Genomic DNA, 19,727 nt, shown 5'->3' with positions numbered 1-19,727 from the left:
TGGGATCCATGAGCACTCTCTCTCTCTCTCTCTTTTTTATTGGGATTTAATTCACATACCATAAAATTCACCCTTTTAAAGTACAATTCGGCAGTATTTCGGACATTCCCAATGCTGTGCAACCATTACCACTCTCTAACTGCAAAATTTCAAACCCAAAAAGTTAAATGCAAGGTTACCATATGACCCAGAAATGCCATTCCTAGGTAGATACCCAAGAGAACTAGGTATCCAAACAAATGCTTGTACACCCATGTTCATAGCAGCACCATTCACAATAGCCAAAAGGTGGAAACACTCCAAATGTCCCTGGACTGATACATGGATAAACACAATGTGGTCTCTCCATACAATGGTCTTATTATTCAGCTATAAAAAAAAATGAAGCAGGCTACATGCTACAACACAGTCGAACCTTGATAACAGGATTCCAAGCCAGACACAAAAAAGCACATATTATATAATCCAATAGGTAAATCCATAGAGACAGCACACAGCTTAGTGGTTACCAGGAGCTGGGAAGAGGGGCAGGGCTGGGGTGGATCCCAAGTGACTGCTTAAGAGATACAGGGTTTCCTTTTGGGGCGATGAAAATGTTTTGGATGTTCAACATCACTGATCAAGGAAATGCAAATCAAAACCGTGATGAGATATCACCTCATGCCTGTCAGGAGGGCTACCATTTAAAAAAAAAAAAAAAAAGACAAGTGTTAGCAAGGATGTAGAGAAATGGGAAACCTTGCACGCTGTGGGCAAGAATGTAAAATGGTGCAGCCGCTCTGGGAAATAGTAGCAAAGTTCCTCAAAAAATTTAAAAGAGAATTACCACGGGATCCAGCAATCACGCTCCTGTGGATATTTACCCAAAAGAACTAAAATCAGGATCCCAAACAGATATTACTATTAGCACACTCGTGTTCACTGTGGCACTAATCACAACAGCCAAGAGGTGAAAATAGCCGAAATGCCCACTGACGGATGAATGGATAAAGAAGATGTGGTCTAGCGTACAACAGAATAGCGCTCAGTCTTAAGAAAGAAGGAAATTCTGCAATATGCCACAACATAGATGAGCCTTGAGAACGTTATGCTAAGTAAAATAAGCCAGTCCCAGAAAGACAAATACTGTAGATTCCATTTATATGAGGTATCTAAAGTAGTCAAATTCATGCACTCACAGAGTGGAACCGTGGCTGCCAGGGGCCAGAGGGAGGGGAAATGGGGGTTAGTAATCAACAGGCATGAAGTTTCAGTGAAACAATATGAATACATTCTAGAGATCTGCTGAACAACATTGTCTCTATAGTCATCATTATTGCACACTTAAAATTTTATTAAGAAGGCGGATCCCATGCTAAGTGCTCTTACCACAATAAACTAAAATTTTAAGAAATGTTTTGGAATTACACAGAAGTGATGGTTAGTTGTACAACATTGTAAATGTACTAAATACGCTGAATTAGCTGCGCACTTTAAAACAGTTAATCTTGTGTCATGTGAATTTCACCTCAATTTGTAAAAAAAAAAAAAAAAAAAAAGTAATGAGTGCATCCCCTGGGTCATCTGAATGACCTTATTCATAAGCAAGCACCGCCGTGCAATTTGGGGCTAAAGTCTGCCCCTGCGTTTACAATCAAGGTCCTTTTCTGTGAAGGCCAAATCACATCATTGCACATGGTACAAACAAAGGTGGTGGTTCAAGCAGAGGAGGGGGTGAGGTGGAGAACTGAGCCACCCCATACATAGCCCATGGCAGCCTGGACATGCCCAGTTCAAAGGCCTGCCTCTTAGGAGTGGGGACCATGTTCGTGTTGACAGCATCTGTGTGAACTGAGCAAAATCCACCTCTGTTTATGCCAAATGCCTGATTCCCACAGGAAGTGGGTTTAAGAGCCAATATAGACAGATTTCAATAACACCACTATTCCAACCTTATCTTCAATCAAACAAGCCAGCTTCCCAGATATCAAGTGGTGCACTACTGAGACAGACATTTGGGGATTACTCACTGGCAGTCTGGGCTCTAATGTGAGTGATCAGAATTACCCCCAAACCAGCCAACCAGCCAACATCATTAATGCCACTCTGTACAGCAAGTTCAAGTGACAGAGGCAGGGGAAACAGAAGAGACCCAGCTTTCTATCAATCCAACACTGGCAATTTAGGTGCAGCTTACATCCTTCCAATACATTAACATTGTTCATTTGCAATGGGTTGGCTTTCTGGTTTTATTGGTATTTCATGTTTATTTCATGGTTATGGAGAAACTATGTAAATGTAAGGCATTTACATCTAGTTTTATATTTGTACACATTTAAGTTATTATTCTAATAAGAAACCTTCAACCAACGGAGTGAGGTTTTTCTCTCTCTCTTTTTTAAAGATTTTATTTATTTATTTGAGAGAGAGAGAGAGAAAGTGAGAAGCAGGCTCCCCACTGAGCAGAGAGCCAATGCAGGGCTCCGATCCCAGGACCCTGGGATCATGACCTGAGCTGAAGGCAGATGCTTAACCGATTGAGCCACCAAGGCACCCCCTATTTTTTTCTTTTAAAAGAGAGTCCACAAGGGGCACCCGGCATTGGGCTCTCTGCTCAGCAGGGGGTCTGCTTCTCCCTCTCTCTGCCCCTCCCCCCAATTCATGCTCGCGCGCTCTCTCTCTCAAATGGATAAATCTTTAAGTAAATAAATAGTAAAAACTTTAAAAGGGAGTCCATAAAACAACACACACACACACACACACTGCATGACTCCATGCAAAATGTCCCAAATACGCGACTTTAGAGACACAAGCGACTTTAGAGACACAGAAAGTAGATCAGTGGGCTGGGGGTGGGGTGTGACAACGAAGATACAGAATATCTTTTTGGGGGTTGATAAAAATGTTGTAATCAGATAGTGGTGACACAGGCAGGACTCTAAATATACTAAAAGTTATTGAATTGTACGCTTTAAATTGGTGAATTGTATGGCATATAAATTCTATCTCAAAATGCAATTTTTTTTTTAAGATTTTATTTATTTGAGAGAGTGAGAGAGAGAGCACAAGCTGGGGGGCAGAGGGAGAGGGAGAAGCAGACTCCCCACTGAGCAGGGAGCCCGACGTGGGGCTCGATCCCAGGACCCCGAGATCATGACCTAAGCCAAAAGCAGACGTTTAACCGAGCCACCCGGGCACCCCCAAAAATGCTATTTTTATTTTGTATTTATTTTTTTAAAGATTTTATTTATTTATTTGAGAGAGAGAAAGCAAGAGAGCACAAATGGTGGGGAGGGGTAGAGGGAAAGGGAGAAACTCCCTGCTGAGTGGGGAGATGGATGCAGGACTGGATCCCAAGACCCTGAGATCATGACCTGAGCTGAAGGCAGGCACTTAAGCTATTTTTAAAAGAGGAAGGGTCCACATGTTACCCAGGTCTGAGCAGCACTAAACTGGAGAAATCACAGGGAAATCAGCAAGCCCGCCTATTGTTAGCTTCCCTCCCAGGCTCACTCTCCTCTCCCTCTCCCTAAACCGTCCCCAAGAGCTCAGAGAAGGAGGCTGACATGAAACCCAGTCACAAGACAAGCCCAACCTGGAACACAACTCAGGATCCCCATCTCACAGAGTTCACTTCATACAACAACAGCAAAATACTATTTTGAATTATTAAACTAGGAAAAACTTGAAAACAATGAAAGCAACCGATGTTAGTAAGTATGCACAGAATGTGAATCATTTATACATGCAGGGCAATAGTCAAGGAAAAAAGCATGACAATACAGATGCAGAGCCTCCATGACCCCATCGGGCAGGGTCAGGTAGAGCCAGGCACATGCAAACCTGAGCCCAGGAGTCCCTCTTCCCCAGAAGACCACAGACATCCCCACCCCCCACCCGCACACCCAAGGTAGGGTTCCTGTCGTCTCGACAAGGTGCAATTTCACTGCAACAGGAAGGGAGGCCTCAAGGCCTTTGGTCGTCCAACAAATCACTCTCTCCTTAGGCCTATCCCTTCCCGCAACATGTCATGGAGCCTGGAAGAGGTAGCCCCTGCAGCCAGCTGCCAGTGGGAGGCGGGAGTGACAGAGGCAGGAACGCTAGCCCACCCTGAGGACAGTCTGATCTCTTGTGTTCCAATGCCTCCCTCCTCCAGAAATCTGATCTGAATGGCCCACCTCCAGGAAGCCTTCATTCTGTCTCCCCAAAGCCTGGCTGAGCCCCAGCTCAGAGCCAGGGGGAGAGGGACACCTGCCCGTGTAGCCCAGGCCCCCATCTCTGGGCCCGTCGATCCCAGGGAAGGGACACGGAGTTCCAATGGCAGTGCTGGGACCCTCCCCAAGACCAACGGCTAATAAGTGAGAAAGCAGCCCCAGGCATGGCCCCAGTGTGACTGACATCCCCAAATCAAAACTACACAAATTCACACGGAGGCACAGAAGAAACAACCAAGGGATACTCAGCAAACTGCGGACGGCGTTATCTCTGGCGAAGACAGGAATTGGGGCATGGCGGGGGTTGCACTTACTCTCTCTGTACGAAGCTACTACTTGATTCTTTCATAAAGATAATTACTTTATATTCTTTTTTAAAGATTTTATTTATTTATTTGAGAGAGAGAGAGAGAATGAGAGACAGAGAGCATGAGAGGGAGGAGGGTCAGAGGGAGAAGCAGACTCCCTGCCAAGCAGGGAGCCCGATGCGGGACTCGATCCCGGGACTCCAGGATCATGACCTGAGCCGAAGGCAGTCGCTTAACCAACTGAGCCACCCAGGCGCCCAACTTTATATTCTTTTTTAATTGTCGGCACTGGGCAGGCATCCCCTGGGAATCTAAGAAACAGTCCTCCCACACCCTGGAATACTACTCTGCAGTCAAAAAGGAAGGCACAGGCCATACATCCAGAACATGGGCGCATCTCAATGCCACGTGGAGCAGAGAAGCCAGACAGGAGACTACCTATGATGTGAGTCCATTTATGTGACAACCTAAGAAAAACAAACCCAGAGGGACAGAAAGGACCTAAGTGGGTTGGGTGCCAGGGGTGGGAGTGGTGACTGGCTGCACCAGAGTTCGAGGAAGACTTCCAGACGGTGAAGTGCTCTCAGACTTGAGGGAGGTGGTGGCTGCAGGTCCCTGGCAGTTACCAGCACTCACAGCTGTGCACTTAGAATGCACAAATTTTATGGTACATATACCTCCATAAAACTTTTTTAGGGGCACCTGGTGGCTCAGTCGGCTAAGCATCTGCCTTCAGCTGCCTTCTGGGATGGAGTCCCACATCAGGCTCTCTGCTCTGCGGGGAGTCTGTTTCTCCCTCTCCCTCTGCCCCTCCCCACATGCGCTCGCTCTCTCTCTCTCTCAAATAAATAAATAAAATCTTTAAAAAAAAATTTTTTTTTTAAGTAAGGCAGAGGTGGGAACAGGAATTAGCTGCCCCAGTGGGTTTGGGTTTTCCTTTGGGGTGATGAATGTTTTGGAACTTGACAGAAGCAGTGGTCAAACGACATTGTGGATGTACAGGCCACTGAAATGTACACTTGAAAATGATTGATTTTATGTCAAATGAATATCACCTCAATAAAAAAAAAAGTTTTGGTTTTTTTTAGGGAGGGAGGGAAAAAATTATGCCCATTTTGCAGATGGGAAATTGGGCTCCAAGGCAGCAGTGAAATGCCAGTCCAGGGCTTATCCACCTCAGGCCCGGTTCAGGGCCCAGTAGAGAGACCTGCACTGCACCTCCCTCAAGGGTTCTGCACCTTGGGCACCCCATCTCTAGGGAGGGCCCTTCTCTCTGAAGAATCTGGAAACCAGAGCTTCCCAACAGGCCTTGGAGTGAGCCAGCAGAGCAGCCCCTGCAGGAGACCTCCAAAGTCCATGAGGCTCCATCCAAAGGCAGGGCTGACGTGGGGGCAGGGATTGTGCACCCACCGAACAGGTGGTCAAACTGAGGCTGAAGAACTGCTGGGCCAGGATGTGGATGGGAAGGGAGCCGCCATCAGATCCAGCCTGGAGGAGGTCTTCAAGGCCCTGCCAACCAGGGCCCTGGGGCTCTGATGGAGGGCTGCCCTCGAGAGTTAAGAGGTCAGCACCCACTTCAGGCACCCTAGGAGGAAGGACTCAATAACTACAGGGCAGCAAACTCTGTGACCAGCAGGAGAGAGTTAACTTCGTCATGGGGTCTACAGTTCCCGGAAAAGGAAAAGGAAAAGAAAAGAGGAGGGAAACTCCCCTCTGTGCTTTCTAAACATCCAACAATCTTCAAAACATCCAAGCATCCCTGTCCTACGCTCTGGGGAAGGCCTGGACAGAGGCCGCACAGCCTGCAGGCAGGCAGGCCCTGGGGCTCAGCAGGCAGCAGAGGCTCGCAAGGCCAAGGTCATCTGAGGGCACCCACCTCTCTCCTCCTGCATGGGGCCAACCCAGTCTCTTGGCAGTGGGTCCGTCTCTCATGGGAGAGGGCGGGAGGCCGAGCAGTGGACCCACAGCGCTCCCAGCACCACACCCTCCCTCCTGGAATTTCTAAAAGCCCTAGCTCCCTGGGAGCCCACAGGGTCAGCATGACACACCCAGTTCCCAGATGCTCCCTGCTGCCTGCCTTGGGCATGCAGGTTACCCCAGATGCCCTGTGTCTCTCTCATCAGAGTACTCCAGCCAAGAAGGGACACCCTTCAGAGCTAAAGCCAGTCCGCATGTCAGTTACAGGAAATATATAAAACACTTCCCAAGGTCCCAGAATTCCACCGTTAGACATTCACTCCTTAGGAAAAGCTAAGGAGTTTTCAAAGGCTTCAGTTCATTCCCAAGATGGGGGACCTATTAAAGCATGGGTATCTTAACTAAGAGCAAAAATAGGCATGTTCCTGGGGCAGGAGCAGTCTGGAGCCCCATCTCAAAAACAAGGGCCCCTAGGGAGGGTTGACAGGCATTTCTAAGAGGCAGAGGGTCTCTGGAGAATGAGGGGACAGCAAATGTGACTCCTAAAAGGGAAGTGAGAGGTGCAGAATTCTGGTGGGCCTCCAGCTTGTGTCCTGAGGGAACCCAGGGCTGCCTCTGAGCCCAGAGTGGGAGGAACAGAAGGTCCCAGCATGCAAGGGCTTTCTTGACAGGGCGAGATGCTAAGTGTGGGTCCCCTCCCCAACTGCATGGATCTGCTCGTGTTCCTAAACACACCAAGCTGTCACCCCTCTGCACGGGCTGCTCTTTCTGCTTGGGAAGCCTTCCCTCACCTTTGGAAATTCTTGTCCATCCTTCAAAGCCCACCTGATGCATCACCCTACCCCCCAGGCAGGCCATTCCCTCCCTCCAACTCCCATCACAGCTAGCGCAGACCCCGGGAAGGTGCCAGTCGGGTATGGTACAATGTATGTATGTGCCTCTGTCACCCAGCAGGGACTCGGTCTCACTCACCTTTGGTCCCCTGCCCCTCATACTGAACCCAGGGCCAGGAACCCCAATCGAGAGGCATGCGCACTGGTGCCTTCGGACCATGAGGCACGGTGCAAGCAGCCTGGCCTCACACACCTCTCCCTCTGTGGAGAAAGCATTCATCACGGTAATCACAGAAGCATCTGATGTTTACTGAGCACTTACTATGAGCCGCATGTGACCCAGGGGCTCTCCAGGCACCACCTCCTTTCATGGTTGCGACATCCCTCTAAGGGATTTCCTATCATTAACCCTGCGCTACACTAGGAAATCAGGCACAGAGAGGAAAAGTGAGCTGCCCAGGGGCGCACAGCTAATGAGAGTAGGACCCGAAACTCAGACCCTGGTGGTACGGTTCCCGAACCAGTGTTCTTAGCCGCTACAGATCCACTGGCGGGTAGGAAGATGGTCAGGGAGCAGGTGACAAGCTCTGCATAGAAGAGGAACTCAGAGATTTGAATGGCCAGTTCTTCCCAAGCCTTCTCTTTCCCCAGGTCCCAGCCAAAGACCCAAGAAGAGCAACAGAGCCTCTTCCCAGACTGAGGCTGCTTGCAGGCCCACTCCTGTGCTGAGTGCCGGCTCTACAAAACGTCAAAGGGCCGGCAAGCACCTTGGCCCATACCAGGGAGGCACCCGGCTGCCCGCTGGGACGCAGAGCCATGATCTGGGGCTATTCTTAGCAAACCACTGGCTCCCCTCCCAGAGGCCTGGCAGGCAGCAGGCCCAAGCCTCCATACGCCCTGCCTGCCATTTCCTGACCCTGCATGTGGAGATCCCACGGGATTATGGAGTGGCTGGTGGGCAAGGGTTGAGGACAAAGCCCTCCAGCTTTCTAGTGAGAGGTGCGTGCCTGCCCCGCTTGCCTGGCCAGGCCCCTGGCTGCAGCTCTGGGGGGTCCTGGCCACAGGGGAAGGCTCGTCATCAAAGCTGCAGAGACAGTACTCACTCTGTACCATACCCTGGGCCACATGCCTTCCGCTGATTTTCTCCCATTTAACCCTCAAAACACCCTCAGGGGCTGGGGGTGACTGGCCCCATTTTAAAGATGAGGAGTTTTCTGCTAAAGGTAAATTAATTCAGACGTTAAGTAATTTGCCCAGGGTCGTGCAGTGGGTTAGTGTCAAACTGTGTCTAGACTCTGGGCTGGCTCCCAATCTCCAGGTTGGGCAGAACCGAAGTGATGACAGCCAGAACTGGGGGCCCCCTTCCCTGGCCAAGCCCAGGGTTTAGGGGAGGGGGCACCTGAGGGCAATAGTCTCATCAAAGACACCCCCCCCCCCCACGCATGTCTGCCTTTTCTCTTCCCTAAGAATGGTCTCTTCCTGAGGCCCCTGGCTCTTCCTGAGGCACCTGGCTGGCTCAGTCGGTACAGCCCGTGACTCTTGATCTCAGGGTCATGAGTTCGAGCCCCATGTTGGGTGTAGAAATTACTATTAAAAAAATAATAAACTTTAAAAAAAAAAAGAATGGTCCCTTCCCTGCCAGAGACCCTCAGGCTTGGGCTCAAAAGGAGAGTCCCCAGCCAGGTTCCTTCCCTACCCAGGCCACACAGCCTCACTTCAGGAAACTTCTGGAAACCCAAGGAAGATGAGACTTAAAGGTTCAAGGAGCCCCTGCTGGTGCTTAGGGCATGCACCCAGCCCTGTAACTTAGGGAGTAGGGAGGTCAAATGAGTCTCAGAGTAAAAGAGAGAATACTAAGCCTTTTGGGAGCTTCAAACCCCAGTGGGGACCTAGAAACAAAGCCACACCACAGATCACCTGCACCACCACCACCCTAAATGGGACAATTTCCTGCTACCGCGCAGAGTCACAAGGATAACTTAGTGCACACCTCAGACTCCATCTTGGAACCCACCTCTGTCCATGTCCTGGCCTTCCTGTCAGGCGACTCAGCAGGCCCACAGCCAACTCCACGGCTGCCTGGTACTCGAGCTACTTCCTTGTGACTCCACACCTCCTGTCTGTGAATGGCAGCTCACATCCATGCTCGTCATCCATATGCCTGCCCTTTACACATCTGCCTCTTGCGTGGGGAGGCTCGAGTCCCCGTGAAGGCGTAATCTGCTTATATAGAGTCTGTGGCCCACGTGTGGTCCACGCTTATGTGTCCACGCTGTCTGCCCCTTCACACATCTGTTCCCCTGGGTTGCGTGCCCACCTCTGTCACCTTCCTGTGTCTGTCTTCATTCACATCTGCATCCAGTTCCTGTCTCTGCCCACACGGCTGCAGACCCAAGCATGCACACATCTCTGTGCACACCTGTGCCCGGGTGACCCTGTGTGTGCCAACTGCTTGGAGGCGGGTGGGTGTATTCACACGAGTGCTCACAATGCCAGCCACGGGCCGTGGGGTGAGCTCAGCACACCCTCTCCCAGAATAGCGCCCAAGGCCATGAGCACAATGCTGCCTCCACAAAGTGTTCCAGAAAAGCAGAAACCTGCCAGGGACGATGGGGGAGGGGGCAGAGCCCCCAGACATAGCAGAACCTCAGAGTGAGGTCAGTGCTGCCCCGGGACCACCCACATCAAGCCAACCCTGTCCTACCCTCCCCCCGCCACCTCCATCACGCCACCTTCAATACCTGATGGCCGGCAAAGGAGAGAGCGCCTGTCTGTGCTCACAGGAAACCCTGGCTCAGGGCCTCCAGCCTTCCAACCTCATCCCCAGCCCCTGGCAATAGAGGCTCTTCAGAAATGAAATGAAGACTTCCTCCCTGCTGGCCTCTGAACCTCCCATAAGGTTGGATCTAGACCTCAAACCTCAGAGGCCCCAGGGAAGCTGGGAGAGTCCCGTGCTTGGCCTGACTCCAAAAACCAAATGGGTTTCTTCAGAAATCTACCAGCAGGAAAAAAAACCCGAGAGTGGGGCTGGGGGCGCATACAAGCAAGAGAATCTCCTGAATCCTCCTGCGGCTCCCGGTCCATGGAGGTGGAGAGGTCCTCACTAGGAGCAGGATAACAGGGAGGGGAGGGGTATGGTGCTGGAACATTTTAAATAGATTTAAACATATGCATATGATTGCCTGAGAATGGGATTCCAGCCCCCCCAGCGATGGCAGCCTACATCACTCATTTAGCAATTAATCACGTGGAGCCTCTTGGCATTTCCACTATTATTAGTCCAGGACTGGTATGGGAAGCCTGTATCAACAGACTTTCTGTATATTTGTCTTGCATTCCCCATAGGGCTGAGCCACCTGAGGACAGCACCCCCCGAGTCCTCCCACACTCCCATCCTCCCCAGCAGAGCCGGGGGCCTGACATTTAAGAGGTGCCCAGTCACCGGGTCCAGCTGCTCTGCACAGAAGCCAAGGAGTTGGTGCCTAGACCTTTGGTTGGGAGAGTAAAAAATCCCAGAAGCTTCCTGAAGCCAGGACACTTTCTTCCATCTCTGACTCCCCAAGAGATAAGAACAGGTTCCAATCATCCTGGCCACTTTAGAGGCAGGTCCAGCGGCTCTCCCACACCCCACTCTGCTTTCTGACAAGTCACTGACTCTTCAGGAAAAAACTCTGAAGATGAAAAGGGACTCTCCCAGGAGACCCAAGCCTGCAGAGGGACAGAGCCAGAGGGGCTCAGAATCAAAGCTTGAGCCCACTGGGACCTCATAACTCCAACCAGTCCCATGGGCCTCAAGCCCGTTAAAGATGAGCCCAGGGACCCCATGTGTGGATCATGAGATGGCTTCCCTCCTCCCAACTGCTCAGTGAGCCTGGCTCCGGGGGCCGTGCCCCGGGCCTAGCCGCGAAGAGTGGAGGTGCCGCCAGCCCACGTTTACCCCAGTGCGAGGGAAACCTTGGGGGAGGAGACAGCCCAGCGCCCGGCAAACGACTCAATAACCGCCCACTCTTTATTGAGGTCCCGCTTCTCTCCCAGGCACCAATACCGTGCGGGTTTGGATGGGAGCCCAGAACCTCTCCTCTCCCGGAGCCCAGGAGGCGTGCACAGCCGGGGATGGGGAGTGGGTGGTCTCAGCCGCCCCGGGCAAGGGGGTGCCCAGGGGACTCCGGAGCTGCCCTCCCATCGCCAGCTCCGGGTCCGGACGCGTCGATACCTGCCAGCCCGCGGCTCCGGGGGGCATCCGCGCTCCTGCGGCTGGCGCGCTGCGCCCGGACTGCGGGCGCCGAGTCAGGCAGCGGCTGGGCGCGCCCCGCGCGGGCTCCGGCTCGCTCCTCCCCACTTCCCCAGCCCATCCGTGGGCAGAGGCGGCTCCGGAGGCGGGCAGGCCGGGCGCAACCAGCCGAGGCCAGGAGAACCGCAGCCCGCGCTCGTCGGTGGTGGAAGATGCGCGCCCCAGCCCCAGCGCGCAGCTCGGCGCCCCGCGCCCCCCACGCCGAGGGGCGGACCCGGGCGGGCCGCCAATCACCGCGCCCGCCCCTGGCCCGCCTGAGCCCCCGCCCCAACCGCCGAGGGGGCGGGGGGCTCGGATTTAAAGAGACACTCACCCCAGCCGCGTCCGGATTGGCATCCCAGAGCCGCGACTCCGGGGCGGAGAGGGAAAGCCTGGCCCCACCTTCTCCGGCCCCGCTTCCTCCCTCTGCCCGCCCACCCTCCGCCGGGAGGAAAAGTTTGGGGCGGGGGAGACTGCCTGAGAAGCCAATTCCTCTTCCCTTGTCATTAGCTCGGCTCCTTCTGGAAGATGCCCAAACCCTCCATCCAGCCTGGCTGGAGAAAGAAGCCAATGCTCTCGACGCCACACCCCCTCCCAGACTCCGGCTTCCCGGGAGATCCGCGGGCCAGGGCTTCCTTCGCCCCTCTCTGCTTTTTTAAAGCCCAGCCGTGCCTCGGCGGGACCCAGAGGAGCATCGGAGCCTGAATAAATGCTTCAGTGTGCTGTGCAACCTGAGCTGGGCGATTGCCCTGTCTGGGCCTCAGCCACTCCAGTGTCCACGGGCACAGAGCCGACTGTCCGCTCAGTCCTGGGCTCCTCCCAAGCCCTGGGCGCCCCTCAGCCCTGAGGCTTAAAGGGAAGCGCGAGGCAGAAACTTCGGAAGGGGAGGGGACCCTCTGCCCCCATCCCCTGAGTGCCGGCGGTGACACGCCCAATCCCCGCCCCTTGGATGCCCGGCTCCCGGTCCCCACGCCCCGGCAGCCCACGCGGGCCGGTGGCTCGCACGCCCCCGCCGGCGCCCACGTGCCTTCACTCTCTCGCCGCCGCTTCCTCTCCGGGAGACTGGCTTTGTTGTGGTTAGCGAGTCACTTCCTCCCTCTCTCCACACTCGGGAAATCCTTCTTCCCACCTGTCACTACCTGTCTCGCCCCCACTCAGGGCTGGAGAGGGAGGTGGGGGAGCCGGATCTCCCCAGGAAGGAGGCAGCGCTGGCCAGAGGGCGACGGGCTGGAAGAGGGGCACGCATGCCCCCCCCCCCCCCACCCCCCGTCAGCCCTGGGAATAAATGAGGACAAAAGGAATGGTTGTCGTCTGTGGTTCTCTTATCAGGTCTCCAGCACCTAGGTTTCAAATGCTTCATTCACCTAGATGAGTTTATGAAAAAGTACTGTTATTACCCCTACTTTAGTGGGTGGGGAAACTGAGGCCCAGGGAAGACTTGCCTTCCGCTCCAGGCTTGCCTCTGCCCCACCCAAGATGTGCCAGAAGAAGGGCAGAGGAAGTCCAGGAGCCGCTGGGGAAGCACTCCTGACCGCCTTCAGAGTCCGGCAAAGCGAGACTCAGACTGGCTCGCAGTCTATGGGCTGTGTGGTGTGGGAAACGTGACATAAGCTCTCTGATCCCCAAGTTCCTCATCCATAAGCTGGTCTGTCCGCCTTCAAGGAGGTCTTGAAAAGCCAGAGAGCTGGGGTGCCTAATGCTTGGGGCTAGAACGCTGCCCATGGTAGGCTCCATCCTTGGGCGCCATTCCCTTCCTTCCTCCTCTTGCCACAACCCCATAATTCACCCCATCCCCTGCCAGATGCCCCACTGATGCCTCTGCCTGCCATCCTGAGGCTGCTGCATTCCTGGGTACTGCCCCCCTTGAGGCCGGGGGCTAAAGTAAGCATGCATGCCCCCGCGCTAGCATGAGCACGCACACACACACATGCACACGCACACAAATACACACGTGTGCATACATGCTTCTCCCCCTCCCTCACTGTCCAGCAGATGCCGGGGGCTGTGTCTGCATCTATTCCTCTAAGACGGAGCTCCTGGAAGACAAAATTCTGACTCTGACCTGTCTTTTGGTCCCCAGAGCAGTACCAAACTCCTGCATTTGTAGTCACCATGCACACAGTAGGTGTTCTTGTTGAATCAAGCAGAAAAGCCTAGGGTAGAGGTGTCCCCAGGAGAGCCAGCAATCACAGCCCTTCTAGCTCCGACGCACAGCCCCAAGGCTCAGCTGGTAGACCCCAGAAGTAAAGGACTGGAGGCCTCAGGTGTTTCAGGGTCACCCCAGACACTCCATCTAGACCACAGTGCCCCGCCTCACCAGCCCACCCCCAGCTCCTGAAGTTCTGCCAAGTCCCTGCTGGTCTTGGGGCTAGGAGTACCCCCCAACCACAAGAAAGGCTCAGGACCAGATGTGCCCCACCCTGGGCCTGGGAGGGAAAGAGAGCTGAATACTGAGGGAGAGAAGAAGGAAGGGACACAGAGCGGCCCTAAGTATGACCAAGAGAAGACACTCTGCTCTCTCCCCGGCCCGAAGCAGGAGGGAAGAATCCCTTGTGCCAACTCTTTCAGCCCAAACTGCCCCAGAAGCTTCCTAAGAGATCTGGAAGCTCAGAGCAGAAGGCCAAAAGTCCCTAGAAAGGGATGAATGGTCCCAGAACAGGACTTCAAAAACCAGAAGGCTCCGGACCTACACCCACTCTTATGGCACCCCCACCAGCACTATGACCACCCCACATTCGACATGTACATACGGCACCCAAGACATCACGTCATCATCTAAAGGATGCCGGGGCCCCACAGATGGCCCTGTACAAATGTGTGCACTTGTGTGTGCATACATAGGTGCTTGTGTTCCTCATGTGTGAGCTCATGTTTGCAGGGGTGTGAATAAGGGTAGGCACGTGGGCCCAAGTGTCCAACGGGCGTGAGGTGGACACACAAGTGAGCATGTGTATACACGTGAATATGTGTCGCACACACACAAACCAACCTATCGCAGCCCAAAGCTACACAGAATAGCCAATAACCCCACTAGTCACACTTCCAGGATTGTCTGTGGCCTCCACAGCCCCCTCTGCCCAAGCAAGCCAGGTGCTGGTTCTCTTGGAAGAGAACTCCCACGTCCAGTCCCTGCCCAGAAACATAAGCTGCGGGAACCCCAGTTCCCTCATGGGAACACTAGAGCCAAGAATTATTTCCTTGACAGGCACAAATGACTCGCCGGAAAGCAGAGGAGCTGAGTTCAAACCAGCAAAGATGAGACTTGACGAAAGATGAGAAACAGGCCCTCCTGCTCTTCTCTGCTTCTTGCTCCCTGCCAAGCCCACCACAGGCCGTAGGAGGCTGGGCCCGAGACAAGGACAGAGTCAGAGCAGGGAGCCGACCTAGCCTTGCTCCCCAGGGCACTGCTTTGGTCGAGACCTGGGACCTACGTGGGCCCTCCAGGCTGAGTGGGTGTCTTGGAGTCTGCGGTCTTTCCCCTGAGCCAGGTAGCCTCTGAGCCTCAGGTGATCACAGCTGCTGTCTGAGTCCCAGCCTAGACCATTTCCCACCTGCCCTGGCTATCTGGGGTCCTGCTGCACCTGCCTGGCCTTCCAGGCCCACTGCTCCATCTCCAGGACCCAGCACCCCTCTTCTGTTCAAGCCCCTCCCATGTATGGCCCAGGCCTTATACAGACGCGGGCTCTGAGCAGGGCAGACTTGCCCTGGATCTAGCCTCCATAACGTTCCCTACCCTAAAAGCCCCCACATTTTTCGAGTCTCATTTTCCTCATTTGTAAAATGATGTGAGTGGTTCCTGCCTCCCAGGAGTGTCTGGAGGAATGAAGGGGTGCCTGGCACTCAGCCAGAGCTCACCGATGGCACCTCTTTCTAGCGTTCCTATTAGTGCCACCCGAGCTTGCACTCTGACCCAGCCCTGAACCTGCCAGGGCAGAGGGGTTCTTCAAGGCCGAGGTCACGTTCTACCTCCTCCAGGCAGTCTTCCCTGCTAACAGGATCTCTGTCTGCTCTGGATTCTTTCCCCCTCACCTCTGTGCAGGGCCCTAGACCTGAGCACCCTTACCTGGCATGGGACACATGTTCAATAATTGGCATCATACTTATCAGCAGGATCATTAATTTTATTGCTTATACTCTTCCACGTCTAGGTTCAAGAATAAGATCTACCATGACTGAAATTCACACATCGGATTCCAATTTTGGTGACTGAGACTCGAAGTAAGAAATACGTTTTACATTGGGACCACCAGCTACCCAGAGCCATGAAAATGTGTGTGTGCCACAACAAAATGCTTAGCCTTCTGTGTGTGATGCATTCTGATCCTTTCTAGTCTATCCTGTCCTGTTTCTTTTTGTTTTTGCCAATTGCGGTACACAAAACTGATTTTACCTATGACCTACAGTGTGAAAATGCTGTCCCCAAGGGCAGGGGGACCTCCCCTCCCTCCCCCCAGTACCACTCAGTGCCTAACTGAAGACTGCCCAGGATATATGAGAGGAGGGTCATTCTGTCTCCAGAACATTCCTCAGGAACAACAGAGAGAGTGCTCCATCAGAAGAAGAGAGAAAAGGGAGAAGAAATCCTGGTTCTTTCATTCAACAAATATTTCATTCATTTATTCATTCAGTCAGTTGCTCAATCAGTCAGTCAACAAACATTTACAGAGCTCCTTCTCTATGCTAAGCCCTGTTGTAGGCTCTGAGCAGGGAATGAGGCAAACAAGGTCCTGTTTTTATGGGGCTGACATTTTTGTTACAGCACAAGACCAGGACCCACGCATGTATTGACTTGTCCCTCCCCATTCTGCCCCCACCTCCCTACTCCCATCCTACTCACCAGAATTAGGCCTAGCTCAGTTTGAGCTGTCCTCTCTCTAAAAGCTAGGGCACTGAAGAGTTAAATTCCTTCTAGTGGGGCATCCCAGACCACCCAGGGCCAGATACCCCCTGCTCCCACACCCAGAGGCCTTCACCACTCTACCCTGTGCTTTGAAGGGCTCCCAGCTGATCAGACCACGCCTGCCCAGGAACCTGGAAGCTGGATCCCAGCAAGACAGCAAGAGGGTGCAGATCTGAAACCAGCCCCAGCAAAATGCTGAAGGGCCCAGGTCGGTCCCGCTGGGGCAGGGACGCCCTGGAGGAGGACACTGTCCTTCGGGCTCTGCAGGGCCGTCAGACTGACAGTGAGGACCCTGTCTCAGGCATCTGAGCTCCGTGTGACCATGTTCTCTAAGTACCTACAATATGCCTGACCCTGGGCTCAGAGATAAGCAAGATCCCACCCTGCCCTAGGTGCTCACCAACCAGTGGGAGAGGCAGACAAGGGAACTGATCATTTCCCAGTGCGGTGTTTCGGCAGAGGGGCGGTGGGACCCAGGTGCTGGGGGAGCAGGGATGGGGGCACTCAGCATGACCTTCCAGGTCAGGATGCAGTGGGTGCCCTGCCAGGGCCCTACCAACTCTAGCCACGTACAGGGATTCGTTCCAGTTTCGGCATCAGACAGACCTGAGTTTAAATTCAGTTTCTGCCACTTCTTAGCTGTGTGACCTCTGAGCCCCTCTGAGCCTCTGTTTCCACATTTATAAAATGGAAATAGTCACATCTACCTCGACAGGGCTTTTTAAAGCTCTTAAAAATGAGTTGTTGGAGAGGAAGCTCAATACATACTAGTTGTTATGGCTACTAACATCATCAGAAGGTTCCCTCCGAGGCCTTGTTCCTCTGCCTCCCTGTCTTCCCTCTTCTGCCTTCCTTAGCCAGCGTTTGCTTAGTGCCTCCCTAGAACATTCAGTGAATCCCCTGCCCTACTGCTATCAAGAGGGAGCTCTCAGTGGCCTTCTGCTGGGTCTCACTGCAGAATCCCAGGCCCTGGACACTGGGAATAATGAGGCAGGAGGTGGGGGGAGCTTGAGAGGGGGTCTGCCAAACCCTGTGGCAGGGAGATCATCCACTCCTGAATAAACAGGCTGTCACCCCTTCCCTCCCTCCCTCTCTCTCCTTTAAATAACCCAGATCTGTTGCCCAGTTGTCTCCAAGCAACATCACTCAGGCTCCCAAGGATGCCTCACTCTGACAGCCATTTATGAAGATGCTGTAGGGGAGGTGGGGGCAGGGCGGGGGTGAAGGGAGCTACAGAGGCCTGACACAGCATCTTCCCAGGACCTCCGAGTGGCAAGCTCCTGGGCCGACCCCTCAGTGGACCAGTGGGCAATGCTTGCTTACCAGATCCTTTCCAGGAGAGACGGAGGCCCCTAGACTTACAGGGAAGGTCCCCGGCTCCAAGCAGCTCGGGACACACAGGAGCCAGCCAAATGCCTTGAAAAGATCACTAGCCCTGGCTCAGTCTCCTGGACTCTAGTCTCAGTATTAACACTCACTAGCTGTGTCATCCCAGCCCAGTCACTCACCCTGTCTGAGCCTCAAAGAACCTTAGTGCTAGAAGACAGCTTTTTTGGGGAAGTGGCGGCAGGAAAGGGGCACTGTCACACCTCCCGACAACGTCTGTCCATATGACAACTACTGTACAGACTCTACTTCAGCAGCTGCACCCCCACGAGTTTCCCCTACATTTGTACACATGCACAGATTGACAACTGGACAAGGGTGCTCACACTTCATGGTGGTGAAAGATTGGGATCAAGCAAAATGTCTGTGGACAGACAGCTGATGGCTAGCTAAACTCTGCAGCATCCAGAAACAGGAAATACCACACCGATGTCTTAAAATACGAGGCAGATGTATGTGGGCTGATGGGAAAGGATGTCTAGAGCTGGGAGCAGCGTCCACACATGGACATGGACACGGACGATCAGGGCAGGGTTGTCCGTGACGATGCAGGGCCGGAGTCAGCATCAGGGCCCGTCTCCAGAGGAATGGGTAAGTCACATGGATTCCAACCATGGAATCTTGGGCAAGTTACACTCAACAGTCCAGGTGTACACACAGAAATGGGGAGCGAGCGTGAAAATGCAGTATTCTGGGATAAACTAAGAAACAGAGCTCGATTGGCCACATAATACCATGGATGGAAAGCAACAATGCTTATACACAGAACAATATCAGAGTGAGGATATGTACATTATGTGAAAACATTTGTCAAACTCCCATGGGTGCTTATGAGAAAAAGGAATAAGATGAAGGGAAAACAAAGAGAACAACACAAGAGAAAAGCCTCGTGCATATCAATGATGAGAAGGTGCTGTGGGTTCAGGAAAATCATTCACTCAACTCTGCAGAAGTTGGAGGGGAAGGAGGGAGGGGAGGCAATGGGAGGGAAACAGGGGAAGAAAGTACAGAACAGAATCTCTAATATTCTAACACTCGAGAAGCTATGCACACACGCACGCACACACAAACACACGCACTGACTGTCTCTGAAGGACAGGTAAGAAACCAGTAACTTTAGTTGCCTCCAGGAAATTGGGTGGCTGGGGCCTCGGACAGGAGGGATGCTTTTTGCTATACACCTTCCTGTGGATTTGAATTTTGTTCCACATAGATATGTTATCTATTTTAAAATAATTTTTAAAAGTGAGCTCATAGATTTGTATACCCACCCTCAGTGTCTACAGGCTACGGAAGATGCTGGGAAGGGGGCTCAGCCCTCGAAGGGGAAATGGGGCCCAAGGAAGGGCAACCGACTGGCCTTCCACTCACTATCCTTTTGTACAGTAGAATTTTTTACCCCGTGCATCTAGGACACGTTCTGATAACTAAGTCATTTTTAGTTTTTATTTTGAACATTTTATATACGCACCAAAACAGAGACGAGTACACTCGATTCTATGTACCCATCATCCGGATAGGACAACTATCACGATTTTGCCACCCCTGCTCCAACTCCTGTTGTCTCTTTTTCTCTTTTGCTTTTCTTGCTGGAGGATTTTAAGGCAACCCCTCGACATCACACCATTGCACCCCCACCTACATCAGGATACAATGGATGTAATAAAGGCAGTTTACAGGAACAAAGCCTAAGGGGCGAGTCAGTGCACCCTGCCGGACATGGAAGGATTCCCTGTATGAAATTGCCAAAGGTAGTGGTCCCTGCCTCCACTTGACTGTTCCCAGAGACTGGGAACTCACTACCTGACCCAGTCTCCTTCTTTGTCTGTGATGGCCTAGAACTAGGCCTCTCAGAAAGGACAGACACCACCCCACTCTCCCTTTGCGGTCTTGGAGGCGCCCAGCAGTGGGCCTGGGCAG

At 53.0% G+C, this 19,727-nt stretch overlaps 1 protein-coding gene across 3 annotated transcripts in view; it reads right to left on the bottom strand.

The window, feature by feature from the left end:
• LOC118019098 (paladin) overlaps positions 1–19,727 on the bottom strand; it is an 88,295-nt gene that overhangs the window by 58,787 nt on the left and 9,781 nt on the right. The window contains exon 1 of one of the 3 annotated variants that reach the window (XM_035018012.1): positions 11,856–11,876. The exons of 1 other annotated variant lie outside the window; for it this stretch is intronic. The gene's annotated coding sequence lies outside the window, so the exon portion shown is untranslated. Of the gene's footprint in view, positions 1–11,464; positions 11,688–11,855; positions 11,877–19,727 lie in introns of those variants that run through there. One more of the 3 variants, XM_035017996.1, reaches the window with a different exon arrangement.

The sequence above is a fragment of the Mirounga leonina genome, unplaced genomic scaffold (assembly GCF_011800145.1).
Source record: "Mirounga leonina isolate KUSES-001 unplaced genomic scaffold, KU_Mleo_1.0 Mir_107, whole genome shotgun sequence".
NCBI classification, from domain to species: Eukaryota; Metazoa; Chordata; class Mammalia; order Carnivora; family Phocidae; genus Mirounga; species Mirounga leonina.
Note: the sequence above shows the minus strand (reverse complement) of the source record. Positions and strands in the feature narration are given on the sequence as shown.